Source organism: Motacilla alba, chromosome 2 (assembly GCF_015832195.1).
Source record: "Motacilla alba alba isolate MOTALB_02 chromosome 2, Motacilla_alba_V1.0_pri, whole genome shotgun sequence".
NCBI lineage: Eukaryota > Metazoa > Chordata > Aves > Passeriformes > Motacillidae > Motacilla > Motacilla alba.
This window is the reverse complement of record NC_052017.1, coordinates 118,865,263-118,892,598: the sequence shown is the minus strand read 5'-3', so window position 1 is coordinate 118,892,598 and position 27,336 is coordinate 118,865,263. Positions and strand designations below refer to the sequence as shown.

General features: G+C 38.3%; 1 protein-coding gene across 4 annotated transcripts in view; it reads left to right on the top strand.

The window, feature by feature from the left end:
- Positions 1-27,336, top strand: part of NCOA2 (nuclear receptor coactivator 2) — a 190,624-nt gene that overhangs the window by 73,049 nt on the left and 90,239 nt on the right. The window contains exon 1 of one of the 4 annotated variants that reach the window (XM_038127374.1): positions 8,677-26,484. The exons of the other annotated variants lie outside the window; for them this stretch is intronic. The gene's annotated coding sequence lies outside the window, so the exon portion shown is untranslated. Of the gene's footprint in view, positions 1-8,676; positions 26,485-27,336 lie in introns of those variants that run through there. 4 annotated transcript variants of the gene reach the window in all.

The following is a 27,336-nucleotide window of genomic DNA, read 5'->3' as shown; positions in this document are numbered from 1 at the left end:
AGCTGACATATGAATAAGAAGAGAAGAAAAAAGGGAGACATTAAAAATAGTTTTTCCAAGATTTTGTTCCCATGTGTCCGAAATGTTTTTATTTTATCTCATATACATACGTGCCTCTTAAAGTTCTCAGATATATGTCTTAACATTATCATCACTGAAAGAAAATCACAAATGTAGAGCAGATCAAGTTCTGTGTGCTTTACTGCTAAATATTATAAAATCAATGCAAGTTCTTCCTGTGTACTATTTCCTATGTACTATGTATTACAGCCATAACTGGTTGCAATTCTTTGACATATTTGAAGGGGAAAGCTGGTCTTTGAATTTAGTCAGTGAACATATACTTTCTGTGTGCTATGTATATTACATGGGAAATACAAGATTGGCATTAACCATGTACAATTCAATTCAGGGTAATTGTAAGCTATGGTATTTTCAGCTTTGTGGGCAGAGTGTCCATTTAGAGTAGCTTAGTGTATGAGGGATGTGGATGAAAGCTGATAATACTTTCTAATGTTCCTTTACTTAAAAAGTAAAGGAAATTATCTGTTTATTACAGCTGTTTTTTAAGCTGTAATATTTCTTAATTATGTAGTAGTTTGTTTGTCTTTAACTTGGAAGATAATGGAGGTAAAAGTAGGAGGACAGCAGTGTGGGATATCATTGCTTTTGAGGGATTGCTGGGATGAGGAGGAATGGAGATGTATAGACAAGTTTTCTGAATGTGCATGTGAGTACTGCCAGTGCAAAAAGCTGCCCCACTGCCGATAAAATGCTGCAAACTCCCCATGTGTTGGTTTTGTCCTTGGTGCAGCTCACTGAGGCTGGAGATGACGTTCATGAAATGAAGTGAGGGGAAAGTTTTGTGGCTGAATTCCTGTGCCAAGTCTTTTTGAAGTTGTTAGCAGCAGCTGTGCTGTAGCTAAAGAAAGGCTTTCTTTGCCTCCATCATAACATCTGCATGGTCTTTAACAGAAGAATTGTTCCATTATGATGTGTCATTTAGGCAATCTGGGTTGCCTTCATTAAGTCCTTTTTTCCTTCTCCTTATTAGAAATGCTCACATTACTTTGGGAAATAAGTTTGTGAAGATCTGGACTTGAGCGTTTCTGTGTAGAAACAGTAGGCTTCAGTCAGAAAAAAAAGTCAGAAGATGAGTGGAGACTTTGAAGCTCAGTGAGTCTCTTCAATCTGGGCAGCTCTAGATGGACATCATGAATTAGATTTTTATGTGTCCTCTCTTGTTTGGAGATTAGGGGCTGAACATGCAGCCAGTTTTTGTGGAGATGCCACGAACGTGACATCATGGCAGCTAGCATTGGTCTGACAGCTTCCAGAAGTGTGGCTTGCACCCTCTGTGCTGAGGTGTTGCCCCCTCTCCCTTGTGCCACTGCAGTCACAGCTCTGGGCTGAGCTGGCTCAGGGAGCTAAACCAGAGGACAGCTCGATGCATTTTTGATTGAGTCACTTGGCTGGCTCTTGACCTCTTTGAACTTCATAACAGCAGAGTTGGACAAATGTCTCTGCTGAAGATGGCCTGGATGAGAGGGATGGCAGGACCCGCCTCTTGTAGTTGTAAATTGCTTTCAAAACCATGCCTTGGTTGAGAAGGCAACCACAGGAAGTGTTTTTAAGAAATGCCTGCTTGACTGTATATTGTGTTTACTTTTAAAGTAGAGAGAAATCAATCAATCAGGTGAAATTTTAAAATTTTAGCTCTAGTGTTTCTTCAAGTTGAAGTTTTTACACAAGGACTTTTAAACTGAATTTTTATTTAGTCTTCTTACAGCGTGAGAGTAAGAGTTCTGTAATTATTGTTCACTCTGTTAGCACTGTGGAGCTGGTGAGTTCTTAAAGCCTAAAGGGTGGGATCGAATGGTCTGAAGTATAAGGTTGTGGTCTTGGAGAGCAAAACAAGGGCGGTAGAAATGCTGCCCCTTCTCTCTGTTGAGGATTTTGGCTATCTTGACTGTAAATATCTTGGATTTAGAGGGATACCTGACTTTCAAACAGTATGTTGCAAACTAAATCTGGAGGAATACACTGTAAATTAAATGGGGGTGTATGTGGTTTTTTTGGTAAGAACTACCACATTTTATCATCAGGAATTACTGGACATCCGTTTGCTTTCCGGTTGAACAGTAGGATCAGTCTTCCTTCTGTAATCTTGTAGGAAAATGACTGTACTGGAAAAGCAAGAGTGCTGATTTACGTAATTGTACTCATTGCAGAAGTTTGGTTTGTGAGTCCCAGTTCACATAAATAATCAAAATGAGAGAAAAGGACAAGAAACATGCTCCTGCCTATTAGGGTTTTTAAATAATATTTTCAGAATTATCTTCTAGTCAAATTGTGATTTTCTTCAATTTATGCTAGTAAGGCTGTGGTTATTCCCCATACTCACTGTCTGTAAAATTGAACATAGACTAGCCACAGTGAAGAATGAACACTACACTGTGCAAAATAATAAAGTTTTCATTATTGGTGCTATTGCAAATTACTTGAAATACTGCATATTGAGTGGAAAAGTTAGGTCTGCCTGTATGTGTAGTTCAGAGTGCAGCCTGCCTGCTGGGGGAGTGTGATGCACCTGCCTCCTCATCTGAGAGTGACCGTGACCACGTCACCCGGGACTGAGCATGCCCTGGTGGTAGCTGGGCATTTCAGTCTCACATGTGAAAAACATGAGTTTCCTAATGCCTAAAGAGCCCAGCTAGGTCCTAGGAATAGATATGCTTGGCAGCAGTAGTCCAAAATAGGTATTTTATCTACACATTTAAAAATAATTAGCAAAATAAGATCATAAAGTCAGTAAAACTGAGCGCATTTAATACATTCTGGTTCCAGTGACGTTATGTGAGGTAAGGGCAAGCAGACCACGACTTGTTTCAAAAACAGGAAGCGCCTACATTTATATAAATTGCAAGTTTCAGCTGTCATAAATGTGGTTTCAATGCAGTTGCAGGAGTAAAGCCCAAAGTAGTTATAACCAGCTTACTTCCTCTTCCAGTCAAAGTGCAAATAGCCATATAATTAACAATCTGTGGCTCATTTCTGTAGCTGGGTTAAGTATTCTGTTTCGCCTGTTCAGTCACTGTATAAACACAGAGGGAACTTGACTTGGTTAAGAACATTTTGAAACACAAATATCCCCAGTCATAACCAGATCTGCAGATTCACAGAAGAGGGTCTTCAGTTGCCCCTTGAGCTTGGCAGCAGCAGTGAGACCTGTGAGTGTGGCTGGATCTCTGCCAGGCTCCTTGGAGAAGAGCGAGTCTTGCCAAGTTGGCATCTTGCCATGGTAAACTGCATGGGGCAGCAAAACCTGCTGCAGAGCTGGTAGACAGTTTTCTCTTTAGGGACTTCCCTTCTTACATTCCATTACAAATTGGCTTTATTCAAAGTCTTTTATCATTAATTTTTTGAGGACTGATTGCTCAGCTTTTTTGGACAGCTTTTTTCTGAGTTAATTCAGCCATCCTGCCTTTGACTGTACTCCATGCACTTAGTGTGACAGAAAAGTAGGAGTACAAAAGGATAAGAAAGAGTTCTTCTTCTGTTCCCCTGCACTCTCGGGTTGGTTTAAATATGCTTTAGGCTGCTTGGAGAGCCTTTGAAGAGAGCCCTAACTTTTCATCCAGACAAGGCCTGTACACTCTCTGTCTCTGCTGATATAATGCACTTGAGCAGCAAATACCTACTGAATATTCCCCATGTACTCTACTTGCTGGAAAGGACCATTGAGGAGCCTTTCCAGGGAAAGTTTGCTCACCCAGGAGATTTTCTGCAGGGAAGGACTGCAGAAAATGAAGCTGCAACACTGGCTGCATACGGTGATTGAGTGGGCCTTTTCTTCATGTGATAGGTAGCACTGCCTTTTGCAAAGCCCTGTAAGAAACCTTTGGGCAGAGCTCAACAATGATTCCTCTGTCCTAAACATAATATAGAAAATTTCCCTTCCCTTTCCTAGCTTTCCTCTTCAAATATCAGATAAATAATGGAATATCATAAATTCATAGTGACCACCTTTTGTCTTTAGTCCTTAAAAGGGCTATTTCATCCTGTTCAATGTTTTAATTTCTTCAGGAAAAGCTGGCAGACTCATTTTGTGGTAACTGGAACAACCAGAAAAGCTACATCAATGACCTGCAGCTTGACTCATGTTTGAATGGAGTTTGGAAAAGCACTCTTAGCAGCCTGTGCATAGCAAACAAGATATGTACAACAGAGATTGCAAAGGGAACAGAAGTCAGGACAGAGTTCTGCTTTGAGCTCCACAGTGTTTTAGCTATGATGGACAGACAAGGGAACGCGAAAGAAAGTGAGAGCTCTTTTGAGTCTTGTAAAAAATCCATGTTGGTTACGTATATTGAAATGTTTCTTTCATTCTAATTAAAATTTGGAAACTTTCAGGACACAACAGGTTTATAACATTTTTTATTGTGTAAAGGATTTCTTTCTGTTCTTTTTTTCCAATGTTGTTAAGAGAAGAACATTTCAGCTGCCACTCTGAAGAGTATGGTTGCCCAGTTTCTGCTGCTGTGTCTGCTTACTCTGTGTCCGTAGGTAATAATTTATCATAACATCAATATAACATTACCTTTAGTCATTCAGAAAAGCCTTATCTTAGGTGCTTGCCAGAGTTACTCATATGTTTCTTTGCTTAGCGTGACATGGCCATATTTTCCTTCATGGCTTAGTTCCTACCCGGGCACAGGCGATGAAATGTGCTCACACTGCGCTGTGCTTTATCACCGACTGCAGGGATTGGACCGAGCTGTGTTGTAAAAGACAGTAGGGCCAGTCAGCTTGTTGCAATGAATGGATTGCTCTTATTCGTGGAGGAGTATCATCCAAACAGTGGTCTGTGGGCCAAGACCAGCCTACAGGAAATTTCCATCTGCTCTGCTTTTTACCAAAGGAGATGGAGAGCAGCTTTGCTGCAGCAAATGCTGCCCAGCAACTGGACTGCTCTGGAGGCTTGCCACAATCCACTTTAGAGGGCTGGCTCTGAGGGAGTGGAGGAGCCTCCCTTCTCTTGTGGTCTGGCTTTATTTCCATGATAATCTCTTGATAATATTTCTAGGATGGCTACTTGCGGTGTGTGCAGGCTGGCCAGGTTGGTGACTACCCCAAGGACTAGGAAGTGAAGTCTGTGAGAATTAGCTGGTGTGAGGTTCTGCAGCCAACCGCTAAAACAGAATTGCCAACTCCTTGTAATAGATGACCTCTTTTAATAGAAAACCACATCCTTTAAAACACTTCATTAAAAATGCTCTTATCAACTCCAAGCTCCTCTGACATATAAAAAGCACCTTATTTGCATGTGAAGTAATTCAGATTCAAACTTCTAATTGCCATTTGAGAAGTCAAATACTAATATTTCAGTGGATTTTAATATTATAGTTTTATATTGCCTTTTAGAAGAACTGCAAGATTAATTTGAGACTGTAACTATTAAACCCAAAAAGAATATGGGAAGATTGAAAGCCTTGTATATATATGAAACAATAATAATATTAATAAAATTGTATGTGTACTCTTCATTGTCATGCAGTGGTAGTCTATAAAATTTTTATTATCCTGAGATAATATGCATATCCATTACATGAGAGCACTGAATACCTTTTTAATCTGTGCCTATCATCCAAAGCAAATGCTTCTAACAATTGTCTCAACACTTGTTTGTGTGTTTTGATCATCATAAGGTTAAATACTAAATTAAGATTCAGATTTTTATATGATTTATAATTTTTTTAACTTTTTTTTCCAGATTTATTGGTTTAAGAATTTTCACACCTAGGAAATCATTAGGCTCTTGTACTAGTGAAAATGGTTCAGGTGAAAATGAAACAGTTGGAAAATCACGTATAAATTGGGTGATATTTTTAAGAACTCCGTTTACTATAATTCAGTCAGCTGATGGTAGAAGAAACTTGTTACTTTTTTGTATGTGTATTTATAGAAATAATCTGGATCGCTTAATTCCAATTTCGTGAAATGGAAATATATGTGGTTGTAAGGAGTTACTGCAATTGGCCTGGTCTCTGATTGTATAGCAGAATTGTTGTTCTTAAATAAAACTGAAAGAAAAAATTCTGCATCACAGATCCCTCATGTCATTGCTCTGTGGACCTACATAAAATCCTTGTACTTGTAAATTCCCCTGAGCCTCATCAGGTTCAGTTCCTTTAAAGTTTCTAGCTCTGGCATAAATGATCTCTTTGCTGGGGACAGATTGTTTCTCCTTATCAGGAATGGGGCCCATAGTTCACTTGAACTAACCATATTACCAAGACCAGTGTTAAATTCTCCAAATCGCTCCAGTAATATAAAGAGCAATATAAATTCATGCTCATTCTAAAATCACTTTTTACATTGTAAGAAAATTAGAAGAGATTCACAGACTTACATAAAACACTGAGTGGTTTTATAGCATTTCTGTGCTACTGGATCATCTTGGGGTTTGAGTCAGGTTTCCTGAATTCTCAACTTCACTTCTTCAGTCTTTTTATCTCCTGATAAGTTGTTGCTCCAGTTGTTTGAGCTCTGCTCTAGATCAGACTGCTCTGCCAAGGTGAAAAATTTCCCTATGTTGAGACATGTTGTAGATACCTCTGAGTACCTTCAGCCTTCTCCTTTGTGTTCTTAAGAGTCAGTTCTGTTGCCTTGTCTTTGTTTCTCCTTTTATGCTGGCTTTTTCCTCTGTTCATTTTGCTACTGATAAGCTGAGTGGAGTAGGTTTCCTGTAACAGCATCCATCTTGCTTTCCCCTGGGTGAAAGACTATTCACTTGTTCCTGGCCTGGATCATAGGTGATACCAGTCCTGTTAACAGATATCTGAAGGCTGTGTGTATATGTGACACAGTTTATTTTTTGTATTTATGTATATATATGTATAATAAGCATCTTGCTGTATAGAATTTTGTGTAATATCTAATAGCTAATGTCTGGCATATGCCACCATGTTTGCCAGTTAGATGAACTGCTCTCATTGCTTTAAAATATTGACTTCTGTTTTACTTTGAGTTTTATTTATTTATCTATGAAAAATGAAACATTTTTAGTAGCTTTTTCTGTTTTCCAAACATGTCATTGACTTTTGAGCAGTTTATGAAAGTAATATATGACTTAATGTATAGTATTCTAAGGAGATGTGCTTTGCACATATAAGGTCTTGATCTTTGCTGTAAGGGCTGCTAAGCCCTATGTATGGTCTTTGCTGTACCAGGAGGTGAGATGGTAGACTGGTGTTGCCTTAAAATCTACATCTTGATTTATTTATTTGAGGTAATTTTTTATTCTGTCTCTTAGTAAATTATTTGACTTCATAACTATTAGAATTTTGCATGTGAACGTATTTTATTACCTGCTTGGAAATGGCTTAATGCTGTTATTTGATTGATTATTCTCTGGTTTATATTCCTTCACTGATCACAGCGGTAAGGGCTAGTTTTATATTCTCTTGTTACATTTATGAAGGGTTTAGCAACTAAAAGTCAAATGTGAAATGGAGCAATGTAACTATTCATGCAAGTGCTGACTTGTGTTTATATTCTTGAACATTGAACAGACTTGTATAAATGCTAGATTAAAAATAATTTTAAACATCACAAATCTATCACAATTCATAGATTACAGTAAAATACATAGCTGTGGAAAAGTGTCTGGTTTTATCTCCTATTAGAAGTTAAATGGGGCCTGTATGCCTGTTTTTCTTTAAAAACTGTCTAGCAAATGTGCAAGATGGATTTATATATTGTGGTATTACTCTTAGGTGATCTATTAGTATAGCCAGCTGTTTAGTTGGGTCCTTTTAAGTTAGCTTTCAGCGAAATAGCAAGAAGGTCAAATATTGTCCTTTATTTTTAACCTCTTTTCCTACAGACACAAGTCTCATGAGGTCACACCATGTACTTGTGTAGATGCACACACATCCCTCCAATTCTCCTCCTTATCTTTTGAACCTATTGCTGATTTTGATCACAATTTTTGGCACAGTGAAGAGCTTAAAATTCAGATCCTGCAGGTTTTATGAAAATAAGTAGCTGAGTACAGGTGGAACCACCTAAAGGTTTCCTGACAGAGGGAAAGGTTGCAGCATGAACTAATCTTGTTAGTTGTCTGGGAATCCTAGTGATGGGAAAAGAGAGGCTTTAAGCAAATGTCCCAGCTGTGGGAAAAACTTCCTTCAAAGCTTTCACCTTTCTAGACACCAAAGTCAACCAACCAGAAGGTACAAATCTGTGAGAGATGAGGCTTAATTAATGCTGTTGCTCATGAAACTGCTTGTTCCCTTGATATTTAATAATAGTAATATCAGTAGCATAAATGTTTATACTTACATGAAGTATATTTTTGCATATTAAGTTCTTAAGGTAAATATATAGGGATATTCTTATGGCAGTCCTAATTTTCAGAAACATTTTTTGTTTTTAATATGAACATTAATTTAAATGTTTACAAAACGTCTTCTCTCCCTATTAGTACAGATCGAGCAGTTCTTTCCCCTTACTTCTAAAATGACAGATACTGTGAATGCTTTCCAGCTCTGTTTTGCATGTGGTTCTGGATTGCAACTAGCCAGAAATGCTGGAGAATTCATGGCTCTATGATTGTGCTCCAGGAGAGTTAACTGGGAAGAACAAGGTCGGTACAGTACGCTTACTGAATATGGAAATAATAATAATTGTAAAGCTAACCAACAAGAACTGTATTCTTAATAAAATGTGTGGGTTTTTTCAGTGTAATCATATGACTATATAATACAAAAATTGCTTTGAGAGTAGGTCAAAGATTACGCATAGCAGAGCCTTGTGTGATTGGTTATGAACAAGCGAAAATAGGGTAAACTTTTGACCCGGCAGCAGCAAATGGAACTGTGTAAAGCACCTACAGATGGCAGGATTTAACGTATAGTCGGTCTCTCGCCCTTTCCACAGCAATTATGATCATATTACAGCAGGCACCGAGGGGAAGGCGCTCTGCAGCTCTAATACAGTGTGTCTTTGAAAGTTTTGAATATGCAGTTGCGTTTTGTTTTTGTAGGGCCATCAATTAGCTTAGCAAGAAGAATTCCACTTTTTTTGCTCATGTTTGACTCGATGAGTTCCTGACCAGTGTGCTGAGTCCATTTGGAACAAAAAAATCATTTGAACGGTCTGAATAATTTCGATAATTCAGACTGCGGTAGATTTATTGCTAAGCTTGAAAGACTCAGTAAAAGTTTTTATGCTGTTGTGCTGCTGATGCAGGCTTGAGGGGATGAGGACAATGTGATTCCAGAGAGATCTCTGGGAAACAGCACTTCCAGTCAGCTCCTTGGATTCTTGTGTAGATTCGTGCATCTTCCTGGTTGAGTTTTAGACCAGTTTAAAATTTGCAAAATTTAAACTTCAAAAACACCAATCAATAAACCACTTACTTGACAAGACTTTGGCATTTAGATTAGTCAGTGTCTTTTGGTTTTGTTGTGCCTATGAAATACATGGAAAATTAGAAGAAGTGAAAGTGTTGTGAATTAGAAGCCAATGATTGCCCATTTCCTGTAAATTTTGTCAGTTACAAAATCAGAAGCCCAGTTGCACTTTGGCACAGACTGATAGTTCTGAAGTTATGTTGAGCCTATTTTGTGTAATTCATTGCCTGTCGGATGTTTGTGTATCTTGTGTATGTACGTGTGCAAACTTCTCCCACAGTTGTTTCTCCTATCAGGCTTTGACGTATCGGCATTTGGGAAAAGAGTGAGTTATAGGAGGCATGCTTCCTTCTAGCTGGGATCCAGCCACTATCTCCCTTTCCGTCTCTTTGCGTTGCCTTCTGGCCTGTAATCTGATGCGGGTGCCAGATGTGGGGAGGTGGAGCAGAAGCAATCCAAGCTTTTTAGACCATTTCATGGAGGGGGTTATTTTATTATATTTGTGGTTCACAAAAATTTTTCCTTTGGTTTTTCAGAATGACTTCTTTGGAGAGTAGAAATTGCAAACATATGGTAGTAAGCTAAATAAGATACTGGAAAATGCTCTTTGGAGGAAGGGAGAATTTTTAAATACTGATAAAGCATGGTTGGTTGGATTTGGTTGGTTTTTTTTTTTTCTTTTAAATCATGCTGAAGCTTGCACTGTACATAGACTGCTGGGTGTAATTCCATTTCTTTTTGGAGATGAATTGTGTTCATTTTAGCCATGCCTGTACCTGCAGCAAAGAGCTGCTGCTGCAAGCTTTAAGGCACTTAAATGGCTCAGTGACTGCTACTACATGAGTTTGATCTGGTCACACAAGATTTCAAAACTTTCCTGGTTGTTAAAATGCAGTGAAATGGAAACTACTCTCCTCAAATGTCAAACAGCGCACACTGTCATAGATTAATTCCTTCTATAGTTTTATAACCCCCTCTCACACACAAAAAAACCCCCCACCAAAACAAACTTTAGGTCAGTTAAAAATCCCACTGGTGCATTCCCCTCTTTTACAGATGGGCAGCTTTCAGATCACCAGGTTTGAGTTGCACTCAAAATTTGCCTGGACCTGTGAAGTCCGAGCTCTTCAGAGTGGGCTCACAGCCACAGGTGCTGCCCTGTGCTCCCTGTGGAGGCAGGGATGGGGGCCAATATGGTGGCCTCTGCCAGGGATGGTGGGCTGGCAGGGTTACCTCACAGACCTCATTAAAACCTCATTGAGTAATCTTAATCTAAAGGTAGTGGCATAATTTTTCAGTGTGAGGTGGTTGTCTGTTGTGTTCATGACTTCAATGTATTAAAGCTTTGCATGACAGCTATTGCACCTGAAAATAAGGGCAATTATTGTCAGCTTTCTGCCTCATAAATACCAGCTTCATGGAGGTATTCTGAATTTGTTGTACTTGAGAAATGCAAATCCAAAACCAATTCTACAGAGAAAGATGATTCTTAATACACGGTGTAGAAAGGGAAATGAATTTAAAAGGTGGGTTTCATATTTGGGAAAGAAAAGGGTTTTCAGAACCAGAATATCCAGACTCGTTTTGTCTAGTTATATTCTTGTTCTTTTTGAAGCCTAAAAAAGTATTGAAGCATTATTACTGAGATGGTATTATTGCAATATTATGGAATTATTCCCACAGTTTCACTGATTAAAATAGAAATCTAATTGAAGGATGTGCACTTTTCGCAGCTATTATGTAAATAACTAGTCTTGTATTCCAGTTCCTGAAATATCCTGAACAATTATAGTTACCTCTTTGCTGCTTTAAAATATAAAATCTATTGACACATCAACCAAACTGGGGGGTATATTAAACCTGTAACAGTGATCTGTGCTTTATAATGGCTGCATATTCTTCTTTTAATTCTGATCATTATTGCTTGCCACAGTATAAGAGAGATGCTCATATTTCCTAAACATTGCTGGAAATAAAAGAGTTAAAATGACTCTTCTAGGATTGCTCAAAGCTGAGTACGAAGGTTTCCATTATGAGTGGCACAAAAAGTTCTTATCTACCCTTTGGTAAGTAGGTGAAATGCCTGTGTGCAATAAGGGTAAGCTCAGTTTCCTTTTAGTGTTATCTAAATACCTAATTTAGTTTCCTTTGTATGTGCTCTGAAAGAGTAAGTGACAAAAGCTGTCATTTCTTTGACCGCACCTTGCATACAGTTTCACGTAAAATGAAATGGTGGGCTTTTTCTGCCTCCAGAAGACAACTTTCCAAACCTGCTGGAATCTTTCCTTGTTGTCCTATATCGAGGTATTGCTCACCTGTGTCAGTACTTACCTGGTTTAACTTGGGCTTGAAATTAGCATGGCAGGAGAGCATCATCACCACCATATCAGTAACATTTAGATTTCACAAGAGTATTTTGGATATTAAGAAGTTTTAAAGTTTTCAATAAACCATTGTATAATCATTACAAATAAAGTAATAGAATATAGTATGTAGTATGTAGTATAACACAGCTATTTTTTGTGCTGCTCACCAAGCTAAGTGCTGGCTGTGTAATTGGAGGATAAAAGCAGTAATTTGCCCATAGAGACCTAGGTAAAAGAACATTTTTTCTTGATACATTTATGTTGCTAGTGGAAATGTAGACAAGGTTCAGATTCATATCTATTTTTTTCCCCCCACAAAAAGTATCAAAATATCAAGGTGAGATATTTGTTACAAGAAAGTGTTGAATTTGATACACTTCATTTGTAAATGCATGAGGAACTCTGCAGACCTTCCAAGATTTTCTCTTATCCTCACCTAAGCTGTGAAGATTTCTGGCTTTGCCCAATGTCTGTGACATAACAAATACCTTCAAAATCAAAGAAGTAACTGGACGCATTCATTTTCCATAAGATATGGGAGTTAGGTCGATACATGCCTTCAGCAGAGGAGAGGGAGCCAGGAACATGTTATTTGTGCCCCTGCTGGCTCAGGGAACAGTTTGACCTCCTGACAGTCAATCCTGAGGAGCAGTGGGATCACTGGTAGGGTGCAGATTAGTGAAAGCTGATTGGCACCAAGCACCAACCCTTCCCCATGTTTGTGGACGTGACCACTTACAGCTAATAAGCTTATAATAATTTCTGCTTAAGCACAGGTGGTGAAAGTAGCGGTGAAAAAAAGGTAAGGAGCTTAAATACAGAGATGGTACGGGGCAAATTGCGATGAAACACGTGCAGTGTGTGCTAATGGTCCCTCACCTTTTGCATGGGGACTTGTGTTTATCCCAGTCCTCAATGCTGATACTCCTGTTTACACACCAGCTGTAGGGTAGGGGAATCAGAGCTTCAGCTCCAACAAGAAGCATTGCTTATCTCTCTGCTACATCAAACATTTTTGCAGTTGGGCATGAACATCAAGACTTTTGAGGGTTTCGTGTAAATCTTGTGCAGGAAATTATTCATGAGGGGCACATTTTGTTGCCTGTCTGAAGGACTCCACTTACACAAAGGAATTGAGGAATGTATTTTGTTTGGTCTTCTGAATGGTTTTGTATTTTGAAAGCTCAAAAAATTCTCTAAACCAGATTGCTTTTCTGATTTGAAAATAGCACATGCCTTCCTGCCTACTTTGCATTTGTTACCTAAATGGAGTAAATTCAGTTTGGAGAGGCTTGGAAAGAAGTGAAGGATTTCAAATGATTCCACTTTAATTAATCCCAGGAAAATTCTGCAAATCTGTCTTTTCTTAGTGTGTGCTGGATATCCTTAAATTCCATTTCATTCTGTTTGCATAGACAAGTCAGGATAGGTTTTTTTCTCCCTATGATGGTAGTTTGGTTTGCCAGTCACTAGCTTTGGTTAGCCAGTCACTAGCTTAGTTTACCTCATTTTGGTACATACAGAATAAGGAGTGTGTGTTTTTGTGATTTCTTTCTTCTTTTTGAAACCTAATTTTATGTAAAGGAAACGTTTCAGTGGTGGTGTTAGTTAAATCTAGCTTTGAAATTCTGACCTTTTATGAAATAGTGTTTTGCTACCAATTGTTATAAGCCAGTAGTGATAACAGTGGTGATAATTTTTTCCCCCTGTAAAATATAAATCTTTGGTTTGTTTAAACATCATGTTATTAGAACAGAGTAAGCTCCCTCTGTGGCAGATTATAGTACCTTCTTTCTTCAGGGAAAAAGAAACAAACACAAGCAATACAAAGAAACAACCCAAGGCTTTTTTCTTTGTTATCTTTCTTGGCTAACATGTAAGGACCTTGGGTCCTGCTACTGCTGCACTTCAGAGGACAGCTGAACAGATGATTTATGCATGTTACATGCTTCTAAGTTCTCAGCAGTCTGAGACAACATAAGGACTGTATCCTGAAAAGTAAAAAATTTTCCAAGCTTACTCCAAGAAAGCACTTGCACATAATCTTTACAGTTAAGGCCATGAATGGAGCCCTGTTAGGTAAGACAGTTCAGAGAATTGCAAGACTTAAGTATTTAATCCAAGGCATTATTGCTGTGGTGTTAACTAACAAACTGTCTTTCCAGTGCTATGTTCTCACTAATGTTCTCATATTTATATATCAGTTTGGAGTTGTTTTCTATACAAAGCTTTCTGCATCTTTATTTTTTATTTAAAAAGCTTTTTGCATCTTTATTTTTTATTTAAAATATTTTTCAGGAGTTAACTGTTGACATCAGGAGAAATGGTAATTTTTTAGCAAATGAAAATAAAAAAGAATAAAAAGAATATTTACGGGAATAGTTCATGTGTTTAGTTCTGGTTTACATACCTTAAGTGCTGGTAAGTGTATCTTCTGGGAAAGTTGCTGGAAATAGAATCAGTCTTTCTAAAATGTATTATTTTCTACTGTTCGTCTCTCTATATAATTTTTATTGTAGAACTGGTGCTACTTTCTTCAGGTTCATTCTGATAACTGATATAGTCTCCAAGAAAATCTCATTGTGGAGGAAGACAGCTTTGTTTTCATCCCTCTTTAGCAGATCCTGACAGCTCTGCCTGTGAATCCAATGCCCCTTCCAGAATGCTTGCATAAGATTATTCTGGAGAATTCCTGTACTATCCTGCAACCACATACCTTGAGTTAGTAATTTTTTCTTCTTTCTCACCCAGGAATATGTGTAGATTTTCTGTATTTTTACAGAGATAACATCCGTCATACTTTCTTGCAGCTTTAATTGAAGTTTAAGGCACTGTCTGGACACTTGTAGTGTCCCTATAAGTTGCAATCTGGAGCAAAAAGACAGAATGCCTGATTCTACCCACTTTAATACACCCGGCTTACTAAATGGCCTTGAATAGGTAATTTTATGTCTCTCTTCATCCTGAGATCTATAAACTTCCAATAATAAAACATATATCCACCTTTTCAAAAGTTCTTTGAAATCCATGAGTAAAAGGTATCCCATAAGGTCAAAATATGAATTATTTATTGCTACATGACATGCACAGCATGCAGACTGTAAGGTTATGGATATTTTGTCTGTTCCTTTTTCCCCTGAGAATAAAAGTCATACTTTCATAGCTCTACCTAAAAAAGTGTTCATTGTATGAATTCTAATATAGTTTTATGTGTATGAGTGTGTGATAATATTGAAACATTGGTTTCTCCAAGGGATTGGTTTCAACTGTTAATACCCAGTTTTGTCTGAGAGGTGCAAAAAAAATAAACATTAAAAAAAAAGTTAATATGAGACCAAAAAGAATAGTCACAGGTGAAGCAAATATTGGGTTTTGGAGTAAGCAAATTACAGTTTCATGGCATCAAAATCATGGTAAAGTTACTACAGGATAAGAGATTACTGTTAGTGCTTGTAGCCATTTGTTTTCTAATTGACATACCAGCAGTGTGCTTTAAAAGAAACTGGTTTTTCTTTTAGTATGGTCCCTAGGATTTGTTGTAGGTCCTACTTGTCATCAAAAGAGTTGTGTACTCTGCTTACTGTTTACATTATATATTTTATTAATTTAGGCATCTGTTATATGTGTGTGTATGCATAGCTTATCTTGAATATGTATATATAGGTAGAGATACAAAGCATGCAGAAAGCAAGAATGGGCTTGTTGCAAGAACAGGCCTTTACACTTCATTCTCAACTGAACATTCTCAACTGTGCTTGGAAATCAGTAGGCAGCTAGCACAGGTTTTGTAGTACTGCTCCACATGTTCCTGCTGACATGTGCTACTTTAATAATTTGGTTTCTCTGTAACAGTTTTGGCCTCTAAAAGAGTATAAGGAATGGTCTTCAGTGGAGCACACTTAAATTGCCTAGAAATGAGATCTGTGACATTAGCATAAATCTCAAGTGCTTGGCCTTTAATTCAAGTCCAAATATTAGGTCAGATTTGTATCCAGCTAAATCCAAAAGAACTTTTAACTATTTGGGATAGGCACAGACTTTCCAGTGCTGACAATAGAGGCAAGAGGGTTCTTGCACTGGTTTAAAACTTCTCTTGGAGATTACAGACTCCTGGATACGTTTGGTTCTCTACTGCACTTTTGGATAAAGGGCAGTTCTACAGCTGAAGTAATATCCAGTTGGAAGGATTGGGAATATGTTACTGGAAATCAGGTGGTGATGGTGAAGGGAAGCAGTGCTATTCCCAAGTAGGAGCTTTTTCTGAAAAATTAAAAAAAAAATACTTCTACATATCAATACATTTCATTTAGAATACTGTACTTTTGGACCATAGTAAAGTTAAAAGGAGCCATGTTAAAAGGAGCCATCTGCTTGGAAGTATTTCCCTTTATGTTGCCTTCCTTATTGGTTCTCTTCCAATACACTTCAAGCATTCTTTTGCATGGTCTTTGTATTTATTGGATATTTTCGTTTAGCCCTCCTCACAGCTGTAGAATCTGGTGTCTTAGCTAGTCTGGTTTTTCTTATCTACCCACCACTCTGACTCTTAAGAATACTGAGGTACTGCAGGCTATATAGTTATAAAAGTAATTAATCTAATTTACAAATAGCACAGGTATTAAGTAAGTGTGATGTATTAGAAGTTGCAGGAATACTGTGCCATGGAAGCTTCCTAAGAACCCAAACCCTAAATGGGAACTTTGTCACTTCTTTCTCCTTATCTATCTCAGTAATCTCCATTGCAAATACGAATGTTAGTGTTATGTACAGGATACTCAGCTCAATGTTTCCTTTGCTGTTTTTTCCCCTTGTGTTATGAAATATTTCAAATCATAAAATTATATTGAAACCACAGGATTTTTTAAAGAAAACCACACTTTTGTAGAGAAGAACAGCACAGCAGACAGGAGCTGTAGTCTCATATTACCCGGTTTTCTAAAGTTAAGGTGTTTTAATTGGCCTTGTTACTTAATTTCCAACACTTCGTTCATTGCTTCCACTGGGGGCTCTCCACTCTTGCTCCTCTCAAAAAGTGTTCTCACATGTGCCCCTCAGTGCCTACTGTGTGTGCATTTATGTAGTACTGACAGCCAGTATATTCAGAACTGCATTAAATCCAAAGTCTCCAAGCAGCAGGTAATTTAAGAAATTGAATCTCCTGGCTGATAGGGACATGGATTAGCCTTTTTCATTGGTTCTCGACCTTGTTTGTAAAATTTATTTTATTGTAGATATCTTGTCCTCTTCATCTGGAAGGGCTTACATTTCTGGATGGCCATCCTTGTATGTTGCAGCTCCTCCCATGTAAAATTTAAGTGAAAAATGTGGGATTTTTTTTTCCAAAAGCCTTTCAAGGGAAAAAAATCCTTCAGCAGCCCCCTGCCACCTTAACTTTTTTTGAACAGTAACATCAGCAAGCAAATGCAGTGTCACACATGCTTATCAAGAGAATCATACCAGTTTGAGAACAAAGCTCCTTTTACTGTTGATTCATGGCCTCAGTTCACTTAAATTTCATTGTATCCACTCCTATCAGGCTCTCTTCTGGGAGTAGAGTTATAGTCCTTGAACCTTGAATCTGCTTAGAGTTAAGTTAGAATAATTTTCAAAAATATGAGTGGTTATCAGAGTGTCTGTGTAACTATTCCAAAACAATAGTATCCAAACTCCACAACTCCCATAGCATTGTGGAATCACGGAATAGTTTTGGTTGAAAGTGACTTTACAGATCATCCTGTTCCAACTCCCCTGCATGGACAAGGAAGCCTTCCACTAGACTAGGTTGCTCAAAGCTCCATCCAACCTGTCCTTGGACACTTACAGGGATGGGGCATCCACCGCTTCTCTGAGCAGTCGGTTCCAGCATCTTGCCACTGTCGTAGTAAAGAATTTCTTCCCAATATCTAATCCGAACTTACCATCTTCCAGGTTAAAGCCATTTCCTCTTGTGTTGTCACTACATGGCCTTGTAAAGACTCTATCCTCCAGGTTTCCCCTTTAGGTGCTGGAAGGTTCTGTAAGGCTTCTTGGGGACTTCTCCAGGCTGAACAACCCCAACTCTCTGTGTCTTTATAGGAGAGGCGCTCCAACCCTCTGATCATCTTTTGTGACCCTCCTCTGGGCTCACTCCATCAGATCCATGTCCTTCCTATATTGGAGGCCACAGAGCTCAATGCAGGACTCCAGGAGGGATGTTAATAGAGCAGAGTAGAACGGGAGAATCACATCCCTTGACCTGCTGGTCACATATGCAATAAAGAGAAAATCAACCTTCCCATGTTCAGGACTCTCCTTGGCTTTATCATTCAAAATTAGCACTGCAGTGTCATCTGCAAAGCAGTTGATAAAAATGCACATCACAAAACGAAGTCAAAAGATGGTCTTGAAATACTGCTTAGCAAGTAAAGCTGATTTGCCTTTGGACAATGGTAGTGTCCATGTACTTGGAGTTAAAGGCAGCCCTACTGGGGCATCCTGCTTCTCAGATGGAGGTGTGATTTGGAAACAGAGCACATCAGTTCTCTCACAGTTGCTTTGACTGGATTGTGATTGCATTTCTGACTTTTGAAGACAAAATATGACTTTTTGTCTAGATTATTTAAAATCGTCTCTGTCTTTGCCATACTGCTGTTAAAACTGCTTTCTTTGAGCTCTTTTTGTCTTGATATGTTACATGCCCTGCCTGTTTTCTCTTTAGTTTTGGGGAAGAATTGCACAGCAGAAAGTACAGTTAATTTAAACTTGGCTGGTTTCTTCTCAAAAGGATATTTGCTTCACTCAAGACAAATGGCTTAAACAATATTATATATTATTACATTATTAACTTGGAGCTTAGAAAATGTAGGTTCTTAAGGACCTGGGACTGGCAATTTGTAAAAATCTAAATTACTCATAAGTCTCATATTAAAGGTTATTTGCTAATGATTTTAAGAAATAGTCCTGTGAACTGTCAAGTACTGCTTTTTCAAGATGAATCATGACAGCCATGTGTTTGAAAGATAAAATGGGAATCTCTTTGCCAAAAGGAAAGCAATGAAATACCCATTCCAAACTTGACTTTTTTCCCCATTTACAGACCTTGTATCTGCTTGTGCTTCAATACAACATGCTGAAATGCAGTCTTTGAGAAAATGAAATGCACTGCCCGTATTGTTGATATTTTCATTAAAGTAATACTTTTGAGATTGCTTTTGTGGAAAATTTACTGTGTATAAACATGGTATGGGTCACTAATTTTACATTGAGGGAAGATCTGTCAGGCCTGCTGTTCACAGTTGACAGTAGTTGTAATGTGTCTGCCCATCTATTTTCAAATGTTGTGTTTGACTTTTTTATACTGATGTACAATATGATGTAAATGTGTGTAGGAGTCCTCAGGAGGGGACAGGGTTTGCTATATTTTCTAAATATTTCAGATTAAAATGATCAAGCAGTATTCTGCTTCTGATCTTTTCCCTTCAGTCATACATATGAATTGACTTTGCAGTTGATTTTAGGGAAAACCTAGTGCAAAGTTAAGTTGTAAACAGATTCCTGTTTTGGAATTCAGTGTGTTGAACTTTATAAGAGTTAGCAGTAGACCCAAGTCCTGACATGTTTCCTCTTATCATAGACTTAAATATTCAGTGCAAACCACACTGGGGGTTAGTTGAGATTGTGTAGCATTTCTGCTCAGAGTTAAGTCTCTGTAAGAATTGTCTTGTTTCTACTGTAAATATTTATCTGCATACCTAAATTTTATTGCTTCTTTACTTAAATGAAATGACTATTGTCTTACATGCTTGAAAGATGTCATTTGTTATTACTGTTGCTTATAGCAAACCTGCACTTTTGTGTAAAAAGTGAGCAAGTCTGGTTTCTGTTGAACACTTAACTGTCATTATGTTAAATATTCCTTAATACCCTACATTCAGTCATTGCTGTTGGATTGTCACAAAGGTTGTGGTTTTTTTCCCTCTTTTATTCTAACAAGTGGGATTTGTAGTTTCTGAATTGACACAGTGCTAAAGTTAAATGCCAATTTTGTCACATCTGTGTCATTATAAAAATTAGCATAGACCAATTGTCCTGAAGTTGATATTTATTTCATAGCAGAGTATTTAATTATTTTATTGTAAGTCAAATTAATTTCAATTGCTCCTGCTTTTCCTTTCACTTTTTGTTTGATAGGCTGCAGTCTGTGGCTTTTGGTTTTCTCATCAAATAGTTCCAGTTCTTGTAGTTCTCAGGAGTATTTGTGCTTGGGCTCAGTTACGTTTCGTGGTTCTGTCTAATGCTGATGGAAATTACTGCTTGAAGTCTATTAATAGAAAACCTGAATTTCTTCAGTTTCTCTTCTGTACCTCATCTCATCCACTGATATTTTGGATGTTTAATAATACCAGAATTTGGAGCACGACTCTGTTTTTCTGTGTACCACGTTCTGAGTGGTTAAGGCAAGGGGTCAGTCATCAATGTTTGCTGTTTATTGTCGCCATTCACCACTCAGCATCACAAAGTGCTGCTTCAGGTGCTTGTTAGAATTGATGAGCGTGGATGATGCAACATTAAATTAGCTTATTATTTCTTCTCAAATTTGTACAAAGCAGCTGTCCCTGTGTTCAAGTTTCTCCCAAGTGACACTGGTTGTAATCAGTAGCATCTCCTTTCTTCCTTGAGGTCTCTTGAAAGGATGTGAAAGCCCAGAATTTCAGGATCTGCAAGACACAGTCTCAGTGCATTTCCTGCTTGCTTCTTGTGGGAACTGGCTTTTCAAATGCAAGGCAATGTCTGCAAGCTGCTAGCAATTAGAAGACTGTTGAACATTCATGAGACATGACATTTTTGTGACTTCCTGGGAAATGTTAGTCTTCTCTTAAAAAGGAGATCTAGGTGCAGAGACCTGAGTGTTCATCACCAGATATGGCAGAATAATTTGATGTATCCTGAAGTAAAAGTTAGAGGTCCCACTTGCATTAAACACAGCAGCAAGTTTCTTTTTCAAGGGAAACACAGGCAATGTATCAAATCCTGCTGAGTTCACACAGTGTTGCTGTTACGGCCAGCTGGAGTGTTACACTGTTCTGCCCTGCCTGGTTATCAGAAACCTTGAAATTTCACCAAATTATTTTATCTTTAATCCTCTACCTTGATTGAGTCATATGATGTCATTTAGAAATATTTTATTTGTAGATAAGACTACATGAAAGAAAACCTACCTTATCCTTGGATTAGTAAGGATGGTTTTGTTGTGCTCATAATAGTAAACATTTTCTTGTCTGACTTTTATCTAGTTAAAACTTTTGTCTAATTCAAATCTCAGCCACTGAATCTTGCCAGCAGTCAGTCTGCAGATTTTGGAAACCTTTTACTATTAAAAGTCCTTAGGAGTACTTCTGGTTTGAGATGAGGTGAAATAAAGAGTTTGAGCTGATTTTAAAAATATATTCACTGGATGACACATTCTGTAGAGCGTAAAATAATTTAACTTATAAAAAATCCCAGACTCTTCATAACTTAGCTACATTCTGTTAAAAACACATGGTAGCACTAGATGTTAATACATTTATGTAACATAGTGTGTTAATACAACATTTTTTTCTATGCTTTAGTATTTCCATTCTGGTTCTGCTTTTCTTTGCTTACTAAACTTCCTTTGCTGAGTTCCTCTCATGTACTCTCAGCATGGATGGAAGCAACTCATGGTCTTAACTTTTCTCTCTGTGGGTTGAGGCCCATTTCGCACCAGAGAGCACCTCTCTGTGTATAACCCCTAGAGAGCACTGGCAGGCACTCTGCTTCAGAGGCTCTAGCAGGGGGGAACAACCTTTTTTTGTCTCCAGGAGGTGAAAGAACTGAGCCAGGAGCTGACCATTTCCAGATTGCACTGAAACAACCCCTTTTTCTTCACTTGTATTCCTTTTTAATTACAGGCAAAGGAGTGAAGCAGTAGAGATTTACAGAAAAAAAAAAAAAAAGAAAAAAAGAAATCCTCATCAGCTATTACTCAAAAATTTCAATTAACCATAGTCATCCAACTTGTCTTAAAAAGAACACAGTTGTCAGTGGACATGCCCATACAGAACTTAATTGCTATATACGGCACACACCTCAGTACTGAATTCTCCAGTTAGATGTTGCAGATACTTGCACATGGAATGCTCTGAGTGGATGTTTATGAAAGTTATGAAAGCCTTGATGAGCTGTCTTCAAGAAGCATGGACATTTTATGAAATGAAGAGACAAGTCAACAGTAATATCTAAGAGGTTGAGAGGGGAGGGAGTGTCTTTTCATTGCCCTCAGATGGACAGAAAGGAAAAGGTTCTTAGCACTGTAGGTGCATGTACTGCTAATACAGAGACTGACAGTGAGCAATGACAAATGCAGCAAATTCCAGCGATACGATTTCTGTGCCCTTCGAGAGGAGATGCGAAGGTCAGAAAAATGAGATTTATCTCCAGTATTCTATTTATTTTTCATCAGCTGGTAAGAGGAGGAATCCTAGCTTTCAATTAAGAGTTTTCAATTAGGAGCTCCTAAACTGATGAAATGTCTATGTCATTGACATTTAAGTCACCAGGTTTTCAGTTTTGACTTGAAAAACCAATGGTTTTGTGTAATGTTCAGTTAGAGGAGTTTGGAAAAAAATACCTAATATTTGGAAACTGTATATTTGTGTCTACATTTATTGAAATGTAACACATGTAAATCACTGTACTGTTTTAGTTCTTTATCTGAGCAGTAATATCCTTATAGTGCATCATGGCAGTCAGTCCTAGTAGTTTCTGGTTGTTCTCTATGCTGGCATAGTGCCCTTCCAGTCTTTCCCACAAGGAGTGAGACTTAATGCTGCCCAGTCGGCTTTCCTAAAAGTCAGTGGCCTCTTGCCTTGAAGAAAACCTGGTGAGTCAGCTTTGCAAACTCTTACAAACACAGTTTGACATGTGTTGCTATTTTTCAAATGAGGGCTGTTACTATAGCTGTCAATTGGGTACCTCTTTGGCTGCTCCAGCCTGATAGGATTGAAGGGATTGTGAGGGTAGAATTGGATCCGCCTGGGTATGGTATAGAGAGTGAGAGAAGGGACTAAGAAGTTATGTTTTGGAATTAAAAATACTGAAAAGGTCTTTTGAGGTGGCTTTACCAGTCCTTGTCTCAAGTATGTTAGAAGGGCAAAGTCTCAAGTATGTTAGAAGGGCAAAGAACACTAGATTGTTTTGGTATGTCCTGTCTGCCTGATTCACTCTTTCTTAAGGAAAAAAAAAGGAAGAAAAATAAAACAAACTTTATAAAACTGTGAAAAGCATGCAATGAGGACAGTGTTCTGTTTATCAGTAACAATTATTTGAACATAAATTGTAAATGCTCTATTGAGGCTGCCTCTTCCCCATGTCTACTGCAAAGTCACCTGCAGCTGGACAAAGGAAATGAAGTATCAATTAGGTATATTATTTCTTAGAGAAAACTTAGGTGGACCTCTTCTGCTGTGTAAGGCCTGTGTCTTATCCTAACATGAAAAAGTCTCTATTGCTAGAACTAGTTTTGAACGTCACCTGCTCATCCCCAAATTGAGTGTGTGATTCCTGTGAAACTATTTGAGAGGAAGCAACAACTCTGTCATTTCATTGGAAGCATGTATTCGCTGCCTGATAAAGCCAAAGAGCCCTTCCTTCTTTGCTGTTGCATGTTCCCTTATTCCCATTCAGATCAGTGTTTTCTATCAGGAATATTTTTCACTTATTTCTCCTTTCCCTTTTTGTCTAGAATTACTGTACACTGCAGTGGAATGTTCCCACTTCTCCATTAGTTTTATCTGTATACTGTTCTTCACTAAGCAATCTTTTTAACAACATCTGTGTACTTTCATTGCTTTTTCAGTCTCCAACTCCTATTTTATTGCTGCAATGACTCTTTTCTGTTACCTCCTTTTTACTTACACATAACTCTTTCTTTAATACTGTGATTATTGTGTTTGTGCTCACCATATTATTTTGAATTTAAATTTCTCATTTTATGATTCCTGTAAAAATTAGATAGTTCTAGCTATGGTATCTGACTGGGATACTCCCACTCTTTATGTTTTCCTTAGATTTGTACTTCACAAGTGAAGTGTTTTGTGTGTGTGCATTCTTGTGAAAGCTCATTTTCCTTCTGGTGATTGTCTGTTAATATATTTTCTTGAATATCAGAGATGCTCTCCCTAATCTTCAGGTTTTGTCCCATTACTATCATTTTCCAATTTGACCAGTATGCTTGATGCATCTTGTTTAGATAAGGAATTCATATGGAAAATGCAAATAAAATAAAATTAAGATTGCAAAGCAGTTCCTGTTCTATTGGGGTAAAAGTTGTATGTAACTCCAAATAATGTTCATTTTGCTTACCCTATGCGGTGTGGTGCTTTGAAAAGGAGGGGCATACTGAGAAAGGCCTGGGAAAAATAAACCCCCTCAATTTACTGTATGTTTTTCTGCTGAATGTATTCTCCTTATAGAACCAGATTATTTCTTCCTGAGGAAGACTGAGGATCTTTCTCAGAGATTCCCTCTATAGCATGGAAAAGAGAAGAGTAGAAAACAGGATTCATGCTGCTCCAGAAGGGGGCTTGTTCCCATTTCATTTTCAGCTGCTCTGCTGCAGAAAGGCTGGGCCTGAGCTCGTAATGTTGATCATAGTGTTGGAGGAGGTTTCCCCAGAGCCTTGGGCAGGGCTGCCTTCCTGAGTAGAGCTGTCCTTAGGGAGAGGGGTAAACAGAAGAAGTGATGGGGCAGCATTGGCAAAAACCATTTGTACAGGACAGCCACTATTTCTTCACAATTTCCGTTTTATTTTCCTGGGAGTACAGCCACAGTCTCTAAAACTGTTTTCCAGTTTCCTGGAGAAACCATAAGTTAATGATCAATGCCGTCTTTAAGGAGAATGAAGTGCTGTAATGGGATAAGATGGAAATAGAAGGAATTACAGGGAAGAACCAACCCACAAGAATCATCAAGTCCAACTCCTGGCCCTGCACAGCACCATTCCGAAGTCACACCCTGTGCCTGAGAGCACTGTCCAGTTACTCCTTGAACTCTGCCAGGCTCAGTGCTGTGACCACTTCATTGAGGAGCCTGTGCCCAACCACCCTTGGGAGGAAGAACGTTTTTTCCTAATATTTACCCTAAAGCAAAAGGAGATAATTCTGTTTCTTGTTCATATAGGAAAAGAGCAGGTACAAAGCTGCAGAAGTGGTTCTGTGGGCTTGACAATTATTTTACAGTTCTTCATCCACAGCTTTCTTAAATAGTTTGCAGATCCCAACAATGAAATGTCTGGGTACGGCTATGCTGGTCTGTGTCCAGCTGCACTGCTCAGTGCTGTCAGAGGAGGACAGACTTGGGGGAAATAAATTGGGGATGTTTATGTTGTGTGCAGAGGTAATAGGGAATTGGTGCTAATGAAGAAGAGGAAAGGCTTGTTCTGTAGTCTGTGAAATACTTCCGTGAGGGCAGGACAGAGCCTTATGCTTGTCTGTGTACTTTGCCTTTTACAAGCAGGAAAACTTCTGACTTGCAAGGTCCAAACCCACCTGGGGTCTGGCATTTAGGAGGGAACTCTGAAGCTAAAGCTTAGGTAGATTTCCCCACTTGACACTGTGTTTAAAAAAATCCATAAGGTATTTGTCGTGGTACTGAGTTAAAGCAAGATAAATGATGTCACTTAATATATAGAAGCACTGTCACTGGAGTTTGTAGTGTGGATCATTTGTTATTTGTGCTTTTTTGTATTTACAGTAGAGTTGTGTGCTGGGGGAATTTGAACCATAGGTTGTTGCTGAGAGAAGAGTATTTATTGCAACAGAACTAAAATTACAGGGAAAAAATTAAAGTACTCTTGGGGGAAAAGAATAATTTTAGCATGCCAGATACTCAGTATTAAGCATGCTTAATATTCAGTTTAGTCTCATATGACATGTTTACAACCAATGTATATGCCCCAACAAAGGCACTGTTTAAAAATATATTCACTAACGAGTTTTGGTGCAAGAAGTAGAGAGAGCCCTTATATTCCTCTTCCACATCGACAGCACAATTTGCTCTTCGATAGAGGAAGATGCAAAATGATTTCAAGTGTGCCAGGTTTGGGTTTCTCCAGGAGTCGTACACTTAAAATCAGCAGAAGGGAGGGAGGGGAGGTACTCTGTTATCATCAAGCTCTGCTAATGTAGCCCGGGTGCCACGTGACTGCAGAAAAGGCTATTATCTCAATGAAAAGGAAACTGCTTTTTAGAGCAGCAACAGAACAGAAGCAGGAGGAATTTTCGAGTACTCCACCATGCTGGATTGTCAAAGGGGGATCTCTCTGATCAGCAGTTAGGGAAGGATTAGCGTGGCCAGTTTGTCAGCTGTCATTAGAAGCAGATGACAGAGATGATAAGCTGCTGTGTGCGCACGTCCTCACTCAGCATGTGCTTTGGTTTACATCAAGACATAACACAGGTTTGGGATAATGGAGAGCTGGTATTTTTAAAGCTGTAAATTTACTGGTAATCGTCTGGGCATTTTTTTCTTTTGCTTTTGCTTTTTTTTTTTTTTTTTTTCCTTTTGCTTTTTTTTTTTCCCTCTCCTGTTTTTAATAAAAAACCAGTGTGATGAGTGGGGGATTTATCTACATCTTGATCTGAAGACGGAGAAAAACTAATAGGATCTGCCTTCATCTGCAAGGGCTGGAAGATGACAAGGTGTGTTTCTGAAGTGCTGTGACTTCATTGTTGGTGCTTTCTCTTTGCACGTATGTGTGCTCCTGTGTGCATCATAGGTGTCGGGATGTTGGGGGTGCAGGGGGGGCTAGGGGGTCTTGGTGTGGGGGAGTGGGAGGAACAGCTAATTTCTGTTTTGAGAAAGAGAGTTTAAAGATAATGTTTCTAAAAAACAATTGCAAAGAAATAATGTAAATTCGAGTCTGCAGTTTCTGTTGTTCCCCTCCCCCGTTTTAATGGCTACAGGTGTACTTGTGGTTGACTGTGACAGTTTTATGGGTTTATGAGGCTAAATATATCTTAGTGCACAGGAAATATTTTTGTAAGCAAGTTTTCTGGCATCCAGAATAATACACAAACCCATCTATATTTTCCCCCTGTCAAGAGGAGGTGGAGCCTGAGAGTGTCTTTTTCCTTGCAGTAATTACTATTCAATATTTGGTAATTTATATGCACATGAAAAAAGTACAAAGTATGTCAGAGTGAGACATTTTTGCAATAAAGCTTTCTCTTTCTGACAAAAAGCTTGACTAGACAAAACACACTGAAATATTGGTAGTTGTTATATAACTTCCTCTGTTCTCTAATCTTAATAGTTTTCTTTACAAGTACATGTTCATGTAAACAGAATGACATTCAGTTAATCTTCAGACCTCGTATTTATCTCATGGTTATGCATGATGATGTCATTAAATATCTCGGCAGTATTTACCTTTCTTTTAACCTTGGGAGGACAGCATTTAATATTGCAGATTAATTAACTAATAATATCCCCCTCAAAAAGGTTACTGGTGATTACTTGTAGTAAAGTGAAGACAGTATGCTGTCTCCCCT